This window comes from Panthera leo, chromosome C1 (genome assembly GCF_018350215.1).
Source record: "Panthera leo isolate Ple1 chromosome C1, P.leo_Ple1_pat1.1, whole genome shotgun sequence".
In the NCBI taxonomy this organism is placed as follows: domain Eukaryota; kingdom Metazoa; phylum Chordata; class Mammalia; order Carnivora; family Felidae; genus Panthera; species Panthera leo.
Window position 1 is genome coordinate 156,368,170 of NC_056686.1, and position 15,343 is coordinate 156,383,512.

The following is a 15,343-nucleotide window of genomic DNA, read 5'->3' on the forward strand; positions in this document are numbered from 1 at the left end:
TCATGACAACTACTGAATAAATGAGTAAGAATAATGAGCATTATTTAAAAAAAAAAAAAAAGCTCTAAGAAAGATTGTGATACTTTGTTTTCTGTGTTTATACACAAAAAATCTCAAGTTTTTCTTTTAAAGATAATTGAGAGGAAACTCCAAAATTCATTGGGACGAATGTTATATGTCAAACACTGATATAAACTAGAATGAGCGATGCTTAATCTCTTACAGTATTATGGAACAGATGGGGTATAGCAACTATGGTACTCTGGTCTATAAGCAGAAATTTATGCTGAACTAAGAAAGTGTACATCTTTTATGCATGGGTGTTCAAAAACTGCCTATTGATTTTAATGCCTGTCAAGAAACAGACAACTTCATGAACAAGTAAATTCCAGGCCTCTGATGTTTTAAGTAATGAGGAAAAGGAAACAGGGGAGATCTCTGTATCTGCTCACCTTTTCAAGGGCTGCACCCAACCCCAAAGAACTTTTAAGGACTGCTTTTAAGGGAAAAGAAAAATAATTAAATGACTATGACCTCCATTTTTGTCATATGAATTTATATTTTGAATTTCAAATCATGAAGTGAGACTGTGAAGGCCAAGGAAAGTTCTTGGAACTTAATAGGAAAACATGATGCTGTCAGGATCAATAGCACAGATTTGAATCAAACACAGATCACTTAGTTTCCTGCAAAGAACAACTGTTCCCTAGCCACATACCAGATATTTGTACCCAGACCACCACTTTCCAAATGGCTACCAGAATGACGACTTAACAAAGCTGGTGTCTCAGTGCATTCCCATCACTACCATGAGGAAATCAGTTTACAGAAGACTGTTTACTACCAGTGGCCTTTGGAATCATTTTTATATATAAAGAAAAGAACATGAATTATATTTTTAAATTATAAAATTATAAAAGCATTATATTAGAATTTTAAGTCAATATTTTCATAAACAATTGAGTAAAGTGGTACATAAAACTTAGAAATATGTGTATTTAAAAAGTACTCAACTGTGGAGCACCTGGGTGGCTCAGTTGGTTAATTAAGCATCTGACTTGGGCTCAGGTCATGCTGTCACCAGTTCGTGGGTTTGAGCCCCGCACCAGCCTCTCAGCTCTCAGCACAGAGCCGGCTTCAGATCCTCTGTCTCCCTCTCTCTCTGGCCCTCTCCTGCTTGCACTCAACTGATAGGCAATTTTTTTCCCCCTGAAAGCCTATTACTGAATTTAAACTGAATGATGGCAGGGGAGGAAGCCTTTAAAATATAAACAAGGTTTACTTCAGTACATAAAGAATACATTCAGTCAGAGACTTTAAAACATAGAAAAAATAAGAGTTTAAATGTTACTGAGCATTTACAACTGCCTCATTATAAGTCAGAGTTTCTCAAGTTCAGCACTTATGATATTTTGTGCCAGATAATTCTCTGTGTTGTAGAGATCTGTTCTCCTGGCCTCTATCACTAGATGCCAGTAACACCCCCCAGTCTCAGCCATAACTGTGAAAAATCCCTCCAAATGTCCTCTGAAGAGCAAACTGCTGCCTTAGATGAACCGAATATATAAAATTTTCATCTTATAAACAGATTATTGTAGTAGTTATTTGCCTTACAAAGAGCTTATATAGGGGTTTGGTTATTTATTCATATAAATATCCCTGAAAGGGATCAGAATCTGCTACCCTAAAATAATGCCACTTTGGCATAAGGACTATTTTAAGCTGAAGGCAATAAAGAAACAACAGACACAGGAAGAGCTCTCTGCTCTCCCCTATCTGCCTAAAAGCAGGGCATAAATTTCCCTTTTGTAAATGGAATTTCCATTCATAAAGGAAATTTCCATTTGTAAAGGTGCCCCCTCTCCCATACCAGGAAGAAGAGAATGACTCTTATCACCGAGATGGCCCTGAAATGAGTCTGCATGAACAATCTGTATCTATCATCAGTTTACCTTATGTATTTCCCAGTCACCTTCCCATGATTTACCCTTGCTAGAGGCCAAACCCCTTTTTCCCTTGTCAGACCACTTCTCCACAATTTATCACCCTTTGTTAAAATGGTATATAAGCCCCCGGTTCTACTCATCCCTTCGGGTTATTCATCATGTAGTACTCACACATGTATGATCATTGCACATATGCAAACAAACTTTATTTTTTACTCATGCTAATCTGTCTTTTGTCAGTTCGATTCTCAGGCTTCCAGTTTCTAAAGAAGTTCCTAGGAAGTTAGAGGAAGTTTTTTCCTCCTCTGCAGTCCTTTGAACATCTAAGAAAAGATGTGTAGTGTAGTGGCCACAGCCTTGAAGAAAGAAAGTGCCAGAATCAAATCTTGCCCCCAACATGTTTTTTTATTTCTGACTTTGGATTTATTAAACTAAGTCTCAATTTCCTCATTCACAAAATCAGCATCATAATAACTTCCTCGTGGGTTGTTACAACATAATCTGTAGGTAAGCAGCTCAGCAAAATGGCTGACACATAGTAAATGTTCAATAAAATGAAAACCCTCATTGATGTCACCAACATCATTATTATTATCTGCCATGATTTGTAACAAAAAAATATATAGGAGAAAGATATGTAATAATGGCAATCATGAACTGTACAGAATATAAGCTCTCTGAGGGCAAGAGTTTTTGTTCCTTTGGTTCACTGCTGTTTCCCGGTGCCTGGAATAATATCTAGCACAGAATGTACTCAGTACATATTTGTTGAATGAATATAACACTTTTTAAATGTACAAAAACATGCTTTTAAACATCAGAATGAGTCAGCCATGTCAAGGGTGGATTACATGGGAGGAAACTGAAGGCGGAGAGACCTATTTGAAAGCCACTGCTATAGTCAAGTTAGACAAATATGCATGCGAATAAAGCTCATGATATTAAAGATAATGATGAGGGGGTAGATTTAAGAATTATTTAAGGAGCACAGAAATGGAACTTGATGACAAATGAGGTTCCTTTAAAAATCAAATTGCCCCAATGCATTAAAAAAGTAGATGTACACAAGTACAATATATAAAATGTCTTTAAAAAAATACATCTACTGAAGGAATGGGAGGCTGTTTTGATTGACAGATGGTGTTTCTCTCATGGGTAACCTGTAATCTACTACAAGGTCACTGCCATTGCATGGTGGGAAAAGGCCAGATGTTCTTGGGTATGAAGAAAATCTATCACCGTATCTTTCATCTCCAACTCTTTCATAATTACTCTTTTAGTAACTGTGTTTGAGGGGAAAATTGTGGAAGAGCTGGATTTTAATTTAAATGATTCCTTCCAGGGGTGCCTATGTGGCTCAGTTGGTTAAGTATCTGACTTCGGCTCAGGTCATGCTCTCATGGTTTGAGAGCTCAAGCCCCACATCAGGCTCTATGTTGACAGTTCAGAGCATGGATCCTGTTTTGGATTCTGTGTCTCCCTCTCTTCCTCTTTCTCTGCCCCTCCCCAGCTCACACTCTGTCTCTCTCTCTCTCTCAAAAATAAATAAACATTTTTAAAAATAAAAAAAAATTAATGATTGCTTCCAGAGACAAGGATCCAATGTTTTTGAGTTAGGATGATGGCAAAGCATAGTAGAAAAGGAATAGGTTTAAGTCAGTAATAGCTGGATTTAAATATTTACTCTGCACTTACTAGCTGGCAGCTTAAACTCTCTGAGCCTATTTTTTTTTTTTAAATAGGGACAATCACCCCAGGATGATTGGGTTGCTGGAAGGATGAAATGAGCTGGTATGTGCAACACATCTGACCCACTGCACACACTAATGGCTCCAAAATTTTGGACTGGGAGGGATTCAAGGGTGATGGTGTCAGGGGAAGGTACATATTACAAGTTGAATTATGTCCCCTAAAAAGATATATTGAATTCCTAAACCCCAATACTTGTGCATATGACCCTATTTGCAAATAGGGTGTTGGCAAATGTAATCTAATTAAATTAGGTCATTCTGGATTGGATTAGGTTGGGCCCTAATGACTGGTACTCTCATAAGAAGAGAAAATTTGGACCCAGAGATACAGACACACACAGGAAGAATGCCATGTAACCAAGGAGGCAAAGATTGGAGTAACAGGTCTATAAACTAAAGAATGCCAAAGATTATCAGCAGCAACCAGAAGCTAAGAGAGGTGCATGGAACAGATTCTCCTTTAGAGCCTCCAGTAGGAATCAACCCTGCCAATACCTTGATTTTGGACTTCTAGACTTCAGACTGTGAGAGAATACACTTCTGTTATTTTAAGCCACTCAGTTTGTGGTACTTTGTTAAAGCAGCCCTGAGGAGCCAATATAGCAGGATTACAGGATCTGTTCTTTAGTCAACTGCATTTTATTTGGACCCGCTTTAGCAAAGAGCACTAATGGAAATTAGCCACTCTGGAGCCACCACACTACCCAAACCCTGAACTCTACACCTTGTTTTTAACATTACTTTCAACAAATTCTGCGGAGTAAATATCTGAATGGATTCTTGGCAGAGATATCAAATGTCCATCTGAAAAATGCATTCAAGAATATATGAACCTTTCCAACTTTGAAGACCTTTCCCATTTAGCATACTGATAGAGGTGTCATGCTCTTTCCACTGACCCAGCTGATGCTATCTACCATCTGAAGTCCAGAACGGTGTGATTCTATTTTATTAGGTTTAACACAATTTAGTGTTAAGGTGTCATTACTGCTTATTTCCAAGCCATAAATGGAAAGAGAGGCTTAAATCTATTTTACGTTGAATTATTGTAAAGACACTGCTTTTTAAATTCATCATATGTGATTAAGAAATTAAACTTACATGAATTAGAACTTACATGTGTTTTCATTATTTCCCAACCAGCTCTTGAAATTGACTTTCTATTGCATTTTATATTACAGACAAAATTGCTCTGGTGACAGTGAATGCCTCTTCATTAATCTCAGAGGTTTCTGACCATGATAGAAAGGTTTCTGGTCCTAATAGAGAAAGGTCTTACCAGAAGCCCTAATCTCTGTAGCACAGGGGAAGACCTCCATATTTAGCAAGGTTTGTCCTTTTCTAAAGCATCCAAAGGCATTATGGTAAATCTGTGCTGCATACATATTTCTTTTATGATGCAATCTTCCTAAAACCTGAGAGTCCTGTCCGAGGCAGAATGACATTAAAATGTAATTAAAAACAATTTGATTCTGTAGTGCTGACTCCATTGAAGAATATCAAATAGGAATCCCATTCATTACAGAAAACAGTATTTTCTGAAAATATTTTGTTCATCCCTCTCACCTTCAGATTTTCCCAAACACCAAAGATATTCTCAATGCCTCTCTCTTCTTATTAAAAAATCCTCCCACCAAAACTATCCACAAACCCTGAACATTCTTCCATCTCTGCCTCTCTGGCCTTCCTGCCAGGCTCAGATCTTTATCGGGAGCAATATCTTGGGTTACATCCAGTCTGAGACAAAGGAGGGCCAGGGGCTGCCCTGGCTTGTAAGGAGGGGTATGTAATAAAATACTTGTAATTTAACTTATTAATGTTCTTTCATTCAGTAAATATATTTCTAGGGACTATAATTTGCATGGCACTTTGCCAAACACTGTAGGAAAATAAAAGACAAAACTACTTACTCCCTTAAGAACTGTAGAACCCACAGGGCACCTGGGTGGCTCAATCTGGTTAAGCATTTGACTTCAGCTCAGGTTGTCATCTCACGGTTTATGAGTTCGAACCCCATATTGGACTCTGCACTGACAGGCGGAGCCTGCCTGGGATTCTCTCTCTCTCTCTCTCTCTCTCTCTCCCCCTCTCTCTGCCCTCCCCAACTTGCTCGGGCATGTGCATGCACTCTCTCAAAATAAAAACTTAAAAAAATTTTTTTAATGTTTCTTCATTTTTGAGAGAAAGGCAGAGTGCAAGTGGGGGAGGGGCAGAGAGAGAAGAAGACAAAGAATCCGAAGCAGGCTCCAGGCTCTGCGCTTCAGCACAGAGTCTGACACAGGGCTTGAACCCACGAACCATGAGATCATGACCTGAGCTGAAGTCAGATGCTTAACCAACGGAGCCAACCAGGCGCTGCTAAATAAATAAACTTAAAAAAAAATTTTTTTTAAGAATTGTATAACCCATAAAATCCCACTTAATCCAATGTCCAATCTTCGAGGGCCCTAGCTACCCCCTAAAGTTACCAAAACATGTGAATAGGTAGAGATCACAGAGATGTAATATGATGGGTCAGTTTGCTGATTAAAATAAATGACTTCTGGGGCGCCTGGGTGGCTCAGTCGGTTAAGCGTCCGACTTCAGCCCGGGTCACGATCTCGCGGTCCGTGAGTTCGAGCCCCGCGTCGGGCTCTGGGCTGATGGCTCAGAGCCTGGAGCCTGCTTCCGATTCTGTCTCCCTCTCTCTCTGCCCCTCCCCCGTTCATGCTCTGTCTCTCTCTGTCTCAAAAATAAATAAACGTTAAAAAAAAAAATTTAAAAAAAAAAAATAAATGACTTCTTCTTGACTGACAAAGTCTAAACAACAACAACAACAACAAAGCCAAACCATGCCCTTTTAGTGCTAAACTCAAGGATCCTAAGAAAAATGGCAGGAAACGGCAAGAAAACGAAAATGAAGATCCGACTAAAGAGAGGAGAGAGCAGAAGGACAAGTGGATGTTAGAGGTGGCTAGAGATACTTGAAGAGGTAGATGCCTTTGAAATTCAGCAGTTAGGAGCAAAGGACAGGCTTGAGGGAAGAAAAGAATGATGATGGAAGGAAGTTCAGTATCAGGGGCCAGAACTACATCAAAGGAGACACAGTCCAGGTGCAAGCACATATGTCTACACAGTGTGAGCAGTGGGACCATGTCACGCCGAAACAGCGCTGGCCCAGCACGGCATGCTGTCACGCCAGAAAGCTAGCCCCATGTTGCCAGATCTTCCGGTTGTTTCAAGAGAAGCCAACAAATCTGATTTCATGTGAAATTTTTCAGTTTTTAAATATTGGCCCAATTTTAGAAAACGCTGCACAGAATCTGATACCATATACATAATGTTTAAAAACAAGAAAACACTAAACAGAGTCTTCGAATAAGTACACATTCAGTGAAAGATGGATCAGAATAATAAACTCCAAACTCAGGGTAGTCATTACCTCTGGACAGGGTAGTCGGGGGAAAGGCACACAAAGGGCTTCTATGGCATCTGTAATGTTTTATCTCTTCAATAAAAATCTGCAATAGAGCAAAATGATAAGATTTGTTAGACTGGATGGAAGGTCCATGAGTTTTTATTACACTAGTATCTCTACTGTACGTTTGAAATAGTTCACAGTTATGAAACAATAATACTGTGCAGGTCAACCACTTGTAGTCCACATCAGACCAGGAGAGTATCCTTTTATGCCACGTTTCAGAGAACTGAGCCCATGTTCAGGTTAGGCCAGGGCATAAAGTACAGATGATCCAGGTGGTTTTCAGTCTGGTTGGGTGTCAGAATCACCCGTGCAGCTTGTTAAAAGTCTTCAGGCCTGGGGGTACCTGGGTGGCTCAGCTGGTTAAGCATCCAATGAGTCTCGGGGTTTGCTCCAGTCATGATCTCACTGTCAGACTCTGCGTTGACAGTATGGAGCCTGCTTGGGATTTTCTCTCTCCCTCTCTCTTTCTGCTCCCCCCCCCCCCCCCCGCAAAATAAGTAAATAAACTTCAAAAAAAAAAAAAAAAAACAACTCTTCAGTCCTGAGTGTCACCTATACTCTACTAAACCACATAGCCCACAGGTAGAAATTGGGCATCTAGGTGATTCTAATGTGCAGTCCAAGTTGCAAATAACTGTGATCACCCAGAGAACACCACTGTGACACAGGAAAGCCACAATAACTAGAAAAGCACCAGAGCTGGGGGGTTTCCAGCAAGGTGACAACTTGAAAAGGCTCAAAGGTCACTGATGGTTTTCCTGAATTAGACGTGACAACAAATAATCAAAGCAAAATACCAATTTAAAAGGACTTAGTGTTTTTGAAATAAGAACTGTTGAAATAGTAAATATTTTAAAAAATATTTTCATTGAGGAGAGCCTGGGTGGCTCAGTAGGTTAAGCCTCTCTTGGTTTCGGTTCAAGTCTTAATCTCGTGGTTTTGTGAGTTCAACCTGCTTGGGATTCTCTCTCTCCCTCTGTCTCTGCCTTGTCCCCACTCACGCTGTCTCTGTCTTTCTCAAATAAAGAAATAAACTTAAAATATTATATTTTCATTGAAAGGGTTAGAATAAAATAATATTCAGTGCATTATTTTAAAGAAAAAAACTATGTATGTACCGTGCAGAAGCTTTGCACACAGGACGGTGGAATAATGGAATGATGAATGAGACACATCCCTGCTCTCAAAGGAGCTTAAGATCTAATGGGACAGACAGACACGTAAACAAAGAATAAATCCTTTGGGGACAGGGAGATTGGTCACATGTACAAAACTGTAGTTTTCCCTCAAAAACTCCACAACTAGACATTGAAGTTATTGGGCCACAGGGTCCAATTCTCTGGTGGCTTGGGTTTGGTGGAGAGACCCCTGACGCTGGGGAAGAAGAGCAGAAGGGAGAGGAAGAGCCATTCAAAACAATTTAGACTTCAGATGGTATTAATATATGAAGGGCTCAAAAATGATAAGTTTTGAAAGAATGTTCTCATAAATTTATCAGATTTACCCACAAAAATTAAGCTTTTACCTTCATTTAAATACAGGTTTTTTTTCTTTCACAAAAGAAGACTTCAGTGTGACTTTCTGTTTCAGAAACCCGCATGTGAATGAATCATTGAGTGAATGAATGAAATGTTAACCCTCATAACAAAAATAACTTTGGATCATAATATATTGCTTCAGGGTCATTTTCAGGAATGTCTATAATACCTTTCACAACACTAACAATGAGCACGGCGTTCGGAGACACTGTACCAGGCATTTTAGTTATATTCTATCAGTTGATCTTCATCTAAGACTTGAGGATGTCGATCACATGTTACGCATTTTTATAGATGGAGAAACTGAAGGTCATAATGGTTAAGTTAGTTAAACTATACCCTAATCTAGTTTATCTGTAGCAGAGCCAGGATTCAAATCTGCTCTGTCCAGAGGCGACTCGGTGGCTCAGTCAGTTGAGCGTCTGACTCTTGATTTTAGCTCAGGTCATGACCCCAGGGTCCTGGGATCAGGCCCAGCCTTGGGCTCTGTGCTGAGTGTGGGGCCTGCTTAAATTCTTTGTCTCTCTCTCTCCCTCTGCCCCTCTGACCCTTTCCCGAGTTTGCTCACGATCATGCTTTCTCTAAAAAAAAAAAATTACCAAATCTGCTCCATCCAACTCCTAAGTCAGAAAGTTAAACTTTGCACTATATCCCTCCAGCTCCTGACAAGGCATTTTTGCCATTAATACATTAAAACTTTTAACAAAATTTTATTAACTAAATTTAATTACAATTTAACTTTAAAACAACTGCTGATGTGTAATGCAGTTTAATGCCATTTAAAGCCATAAAATAAGGCTGTAGATAGCCAAGAAACAATTACCAAGAATGGAATATTCCTTCATAAAACAATATTTTTTGGCAATTTTGAGTTTGGAGACAAGTATTCCATATGTGCTTCTATTCCTCCATCCAAATATTAATAAATAGTACATCTAAAACTACCTTTGTGTGCCATCAATAATACTCTGTGAACAATGGCCATTGTTAATCTGTGTCTTTAAAATGTGAAAGTAACCATTAGTTTGAATAATCAATATAAATAATTTATTAATTTGGTCTTCACATCAAGTAAAAGCTGTATGACAGTATTTCATGGTCCATTAACTAAATGGAGCAGTTAATTCAGTCAAGTGGTGACTAATTTTCAAATCAATTGTTCCTCAAATATAAAGGATAGTGGTATATATAAGCAATTCAAGAGACTAGAAAAGGCTAGGTGATATTATAGACCTTTGAAACATCTTTCAATCGATAACCCAATAATTTTTTTCATCTTTATTAGTTTCAATCTTTTAAAATGGCATTAAAATATTAAAGAAGATTTTAGAAAAAAAAACAGAATTTCTTGTGTTACTGTCAAGTCACTTAATGCACACGTTATCTGCATATTGAGAATCACACCACGATTACTGTTCTGTGACTGAGTTCTCAAAACAGGTCTGTCACTACTTATCCAACTGGGTGCATTAAAAAAGAGCATTATTTTTTCCTCCTTCATGAAAATGCATGGCCTATTTAGTACTTCCCTTACTGTACAGATTTAAGTCAGCAAGTGAAATACTGACCATACCAAGAAAGAGCATATGGAGATAACATCACACTGAGAAACTGTTATTTTATTGGCACAAATATTTTCTTAAAAAGTAGCAAGAATATTTATTGTGAAATGAAAAGCAGCAATCCTGTAACCCAAAAGTTTCACACATCTATTGACAGAACTAGAACATTTGCTTTTTCCAATAAGCAATTAACATTGGGAATAGCAGCTGATAATAAACTTAAATTACAAAAGAATGTCATTAAAAAATATTTTCCTTTTGAATACTTATTACACGTACATGTTACAAAAATTTTAAGGTAGAGGGGTATATAATGAAAATTACATCTCCTTCTTCCCCTTATCTTCCACCCAGGTGGGCTTCTTTCCTAGAAATAACTATTATTACCTCCTCCTTGCATCCTTCAAGAGTTACTCTATGCATATGCAACTATAGTAATATATTATTTTCTCCTCAACAGCAATACATACTGATCCACAGCCCCTCTTTTCTCACTTAACAAATGTTGGAAAAGGTCTCATGGAGTCTTTTTTTTTTCTGAAGACCTAAGTCGACAGTGTCCATCTTTTTTCTTACTGAGGCATAATTTGCATCCACTAAGATGCAATATTCAATTTGATACATTCTGAGGATTGAATACAGGAGTATAACCACTTCCTAAAGCAAGATAGAACATTTCATAATTCTTTTTTTTTAATTTTTTAAAATGTTTCTTTATTTTTGAGAGAGATAGAGCATGAGTGGGGGAGGGGCAGAAAGAGAGGGAGACAGAATCTGAAGCAGACTCTAGGCTCCGAGCTGTCAGCACAGAGCCCGACATGGGGCTTGAACTCATGAACCGTGAGATCATGACCTGAGCCAAAGTTGGATGCTTACCTGACTGAGCCATCCAGGCACCTCTCATAATCATTATTCTTAAAATTTTTTTTAATGTTTATTTATTTTTGAGACAGAGACAGAGCGTGAGTGAGAGAGGGGCAGAGAGAGGGAGACACAGAATCTGAAGCAGGCTCCAGGCTCTGAGCTGTCAGCACAGAGCCTGATGCAGGGCTTGAACCCACGAACCGTGAGATCATGACCTGAGCTGAAGTCAGACGCTTAATAAACTGAGCCACCCAGGAGCCCCTCTTCTTAAAAGCTAATTAATATTCCATTGCATGGATGTGCCATGATTAATTTAACCAGACCCTTATTGATGGATTCTTTTGCTATTCTAAACACAACTGCAGTGAATAATATGCACACGTATGATATTGCATGTGTCTGACTGTACCTATAGGAAAATTCTTAGAAGTAGGATTGCCACATCAAAGAGGATGTACATTTTTAATTTCAAAGGATATTGACAAATTACTTACCATAGGGCTTGTACTAATTTTCACTCCTGCTAATGATGTATGATGACTCCTTTTTAGTATACTGTGGTTATTGAACTGCCTGATCTTGGCCCATCTGGTAGGTGGAAAAAAAATGTGATTTTAGCTTTAATTTTGTTTCTCTCCTGGCACCTGGGTGGCTCAGTCAGTTGGGCATCTGACTTCAGCTCAGGTCATGATCTTGTTGTTCCTGAGTTCCAATCCCATGTTGGGCTCTGTGCTGACAGCTCAGAGCCTGGAGCCTGCTTCATATTCTCTCTCTTTCTCTCTGCCCCTCCCCCACTAGCTCTCGCGCTCTCTCTCTCTCTCTCTCTCTCTCAAAATATGAATAAACCTTAAAAATTTTTATTTTGTTTCTCTCATTTGGAGTGATGCTGAGCATCTTCTTCTGTGTTTAAGAGCCATGAAACAGCTTCACTCCAAAAGAAAATTTGAGCAAAAGGAAAGGTGCTGTGAAGATTAGCCCATGCATTTGCGGTGATGAACAGTAACAGAGAAGACCTGACATTTATTCTGACCTTTCAAGAGAAGCTGGACAAAGTAATGTTTTTTTTTTTTTGAAGACAACAGAAAACTTGAGCAAACCTGATATTTTCAGTAGGACCTGAAGAGAAGATGCCAAAATCTTAAATGGAAAATTCCAAGAAACCAAACATCTAAGAAAGTAGGCCTGACTGAATCACAAATGAAGACAATGTTAATTTGTTTCTTCGACATAAATGGTATTGTCCATGCTGAATTAATCTTCAAGGTCAAACAGTCAGGCAGGCTTATTATGCAGAAATTCTAGAACATTTGTGGGATTGTGTTCTGCACAAATCATTGCTTGATCATCCATTTATTCACTACACTTTGCTCTGAAAAACTGGCTGGTTTTTAAAATCAGAGCAACTCTAAAGGCAAAAAGCACCCCTTAAAAGAAAAGAAAACTTGCCACTGAGGATATTTGAAAGAGTGTGACTCCAGTTCTAATGGCAATTCCAAAGGAAAAGACTCAAAATACTTGGGGCAATCCTTGAAGTAACTATATAGCTCCCAATGTGATTTATATGAAGGGAACAACACTCCTTTAAATTTAGAAGTTTTTATTTTAAATTGGTTCTATTACTAGATAATTACATCATTTTGCCATTCTAATCCATCAGGCAGGTTTACTTAAAATCCTTCAGCTACCCTCTCCCCCTCCAGTAAAGTACTTCATGGAACAATAGAGCAACAAAAAGAACATTATTATTTAATTTATTAGACTCTCACTTATTAGGTGCAAGCTATTAACTTGTTTCTTTTTTTCTGGGCCTCAGTTTCTCTCTTCTGTTAAGTTCAGATAACAGATTGTACTAGCCCAATTAACTAACAAAGTCTCTCAATAAATGACGTATAGTAGTCTCAATAAATGCTGATTCTCTTCCCCCTCCTCTGAATTAGGCTTTATTGATAGACCCAGAAACAACAATTAAAAACAAAACTTGGGTGCCTGGGTGGTACAGTCAGTTAAGTGTCCAACTCTTGATCTTGGCTCAGGTCATGATCTCATGGTTCATGAGTTTGAGCACTGTGCTGATGGCACAGAGCCTGCTTGGGCTTCTGTCTCTCCTTCTCTCTGCCCCTATCCTGCTTGGGCACACTTTCTCTCTCTCTCTCTCAAAATAAATAAATTAACTTTTAAAAAATACTTAAAAACCAAAACTCCTGAGATTTCAAAAGCTGGTTATGAAAAACTTAGGTTTCAAATTAGGAAGCATTTTCTTTTACCAACACCATAATCAAAAAGCAAAACCTTAAGTTGGACACTTAAGGAAAAATATGTATTCAGATATATTGGCAGAGCTAATTTGCAAAGAAAAGAATACATCTAGCTAGTTATAAGGTAAGGTATTTATTGCAGGATACTAAAAGACTTCCAGATCTTGGGGAAGGAATAAAAGGACTGTGTCTGTGTTGAACTTTTAGAAAAGATTCCCATATTTACATTGCAGTAATGGGGCCCTATACTGGGTTGAATGTAACCCCTCCAATTCATGTCTACCTGAAACCTGTAAATGTGGCCTTAGTTGGAAATAAGATCTTACAGATACAATCAAGATACAATCAAGATAAGATGAAGTCGTTCTGCACTAGAGTGGGCCTTAATGGAATGACTGGTGTACTTCAAAGAAGAGAAAACAGAAGACACACAGACACATGTGAAACCAGAGACTGAGATGGGCATGATGCATCTGCAAGCCAAGGAATGCCAAGAATTACCAACAACAACTAGAAACTTCTAGGCAAGGAAAGAGTGCCCTTAGAGCCTTCAGAAAGAGCATGGCCCTGCTGACAGCTTGACTTCAAACTTCTAGCCTCCAGAACTGTAAAAGAATATACTTCTGGTGCTTTAAGTCACTCCAGTTTTGTGCTACTTTGTTATGGCAGCCTTAGCAAACAAATATGGACACCAGAGAGCTGCCGAATCTTCCATAGCTGGGGACCCTCTAGTTCCAGAACCACTCTTCTACTTCTGTAGCTAATAAGCCTTCAAGATGAGGAAACCAACAGGATTGGAACCTGCCATGTTCAGGAAGTTGTCACCACTGCTACGGGCTCCAGAAATGTGCCACACCTGCTAGGAACAATCCCCACCTCCTATGAAGACATCATGGAAAGGTCCTTGAATGGTGGATCCTTAGCTAAAACTCCCACAAAAAAAGCAAATGTCTTTATTGTTGTTTTTGACGAGAGAGGGGAAAAAAATGCAGCAGAAGTACAGCCTGTGCCTCACAGTGACAAGTGCACCTGACTGGTTGATCCTAAGTCACCCCCAGAACCCTGCCTGCAAGGGAGTCTGGGAAGTACACTTATTAGTTTTCAGTCTCCACAGTACAGGAAAATGTTAAGCATCAACCCACCATATGTACTGCAGAGAGTTCATTAAATTCTTCCTTGAATTCAGAAATTACCAGCATTAGATTTATTAAATCACTTAATTTCCTGGACCTCAGTTAATCTATATAAAACTAAGATTGGAGGTCATCTTCAAGGTACACTCCACATTTTAAAATTCTGAATTTTTTTTTGAAGCAAAGAAAACTTTATTGTCAGAAAAGCAACCCAATAAGAAGGCAGGGGATCATTCCCTAAGTTGCTTGCCCTGTTGAGCCTCGGGACACCTTGTATATGTTTGGGGAGGGAGGTGAATACATGAGAGAAGCATGAGGGTTCCTTGAAACCTTGAGAAGGGTGCCTTGCAACTGTCTGGAGGTATGCATTCTTCCAGACAATGAGGTACCTTTTGGGACCTGATACAGTCAGGTATGTCAGATATAAAATTCTGAATTTAAAAAAAAAAAAATTTTTAATGTTTATTTATTTTTGACAGAGAGAGAGGTAGAGCATGAGCAGGGGAGGGGCAGAGAGAGAGAGGGAGACACAGAATCCGAAGCAGGCTCCAGGCTCTGAGGTGTCAGCACAGAGCCCAACGTGGGGCTTGAACCCATGAACTGCGAGATCATGACCGGAGCCGAAGTTGCACACTCAACCGACTGAGCCACCCAGGCGCCCCTAAAATTCTGAATTTTTAAACTACATATAAATCTGTACACACAAACATACCTTTCTCCGTATATCTATCCACACAGTTTTCTAGACTTTCTTGAGAAAATAGAATTCTACAGCATTTCTATGCTAACACCATGTAAACTTCCAATTGGCCGGAGTTCAAAGGGATGCCT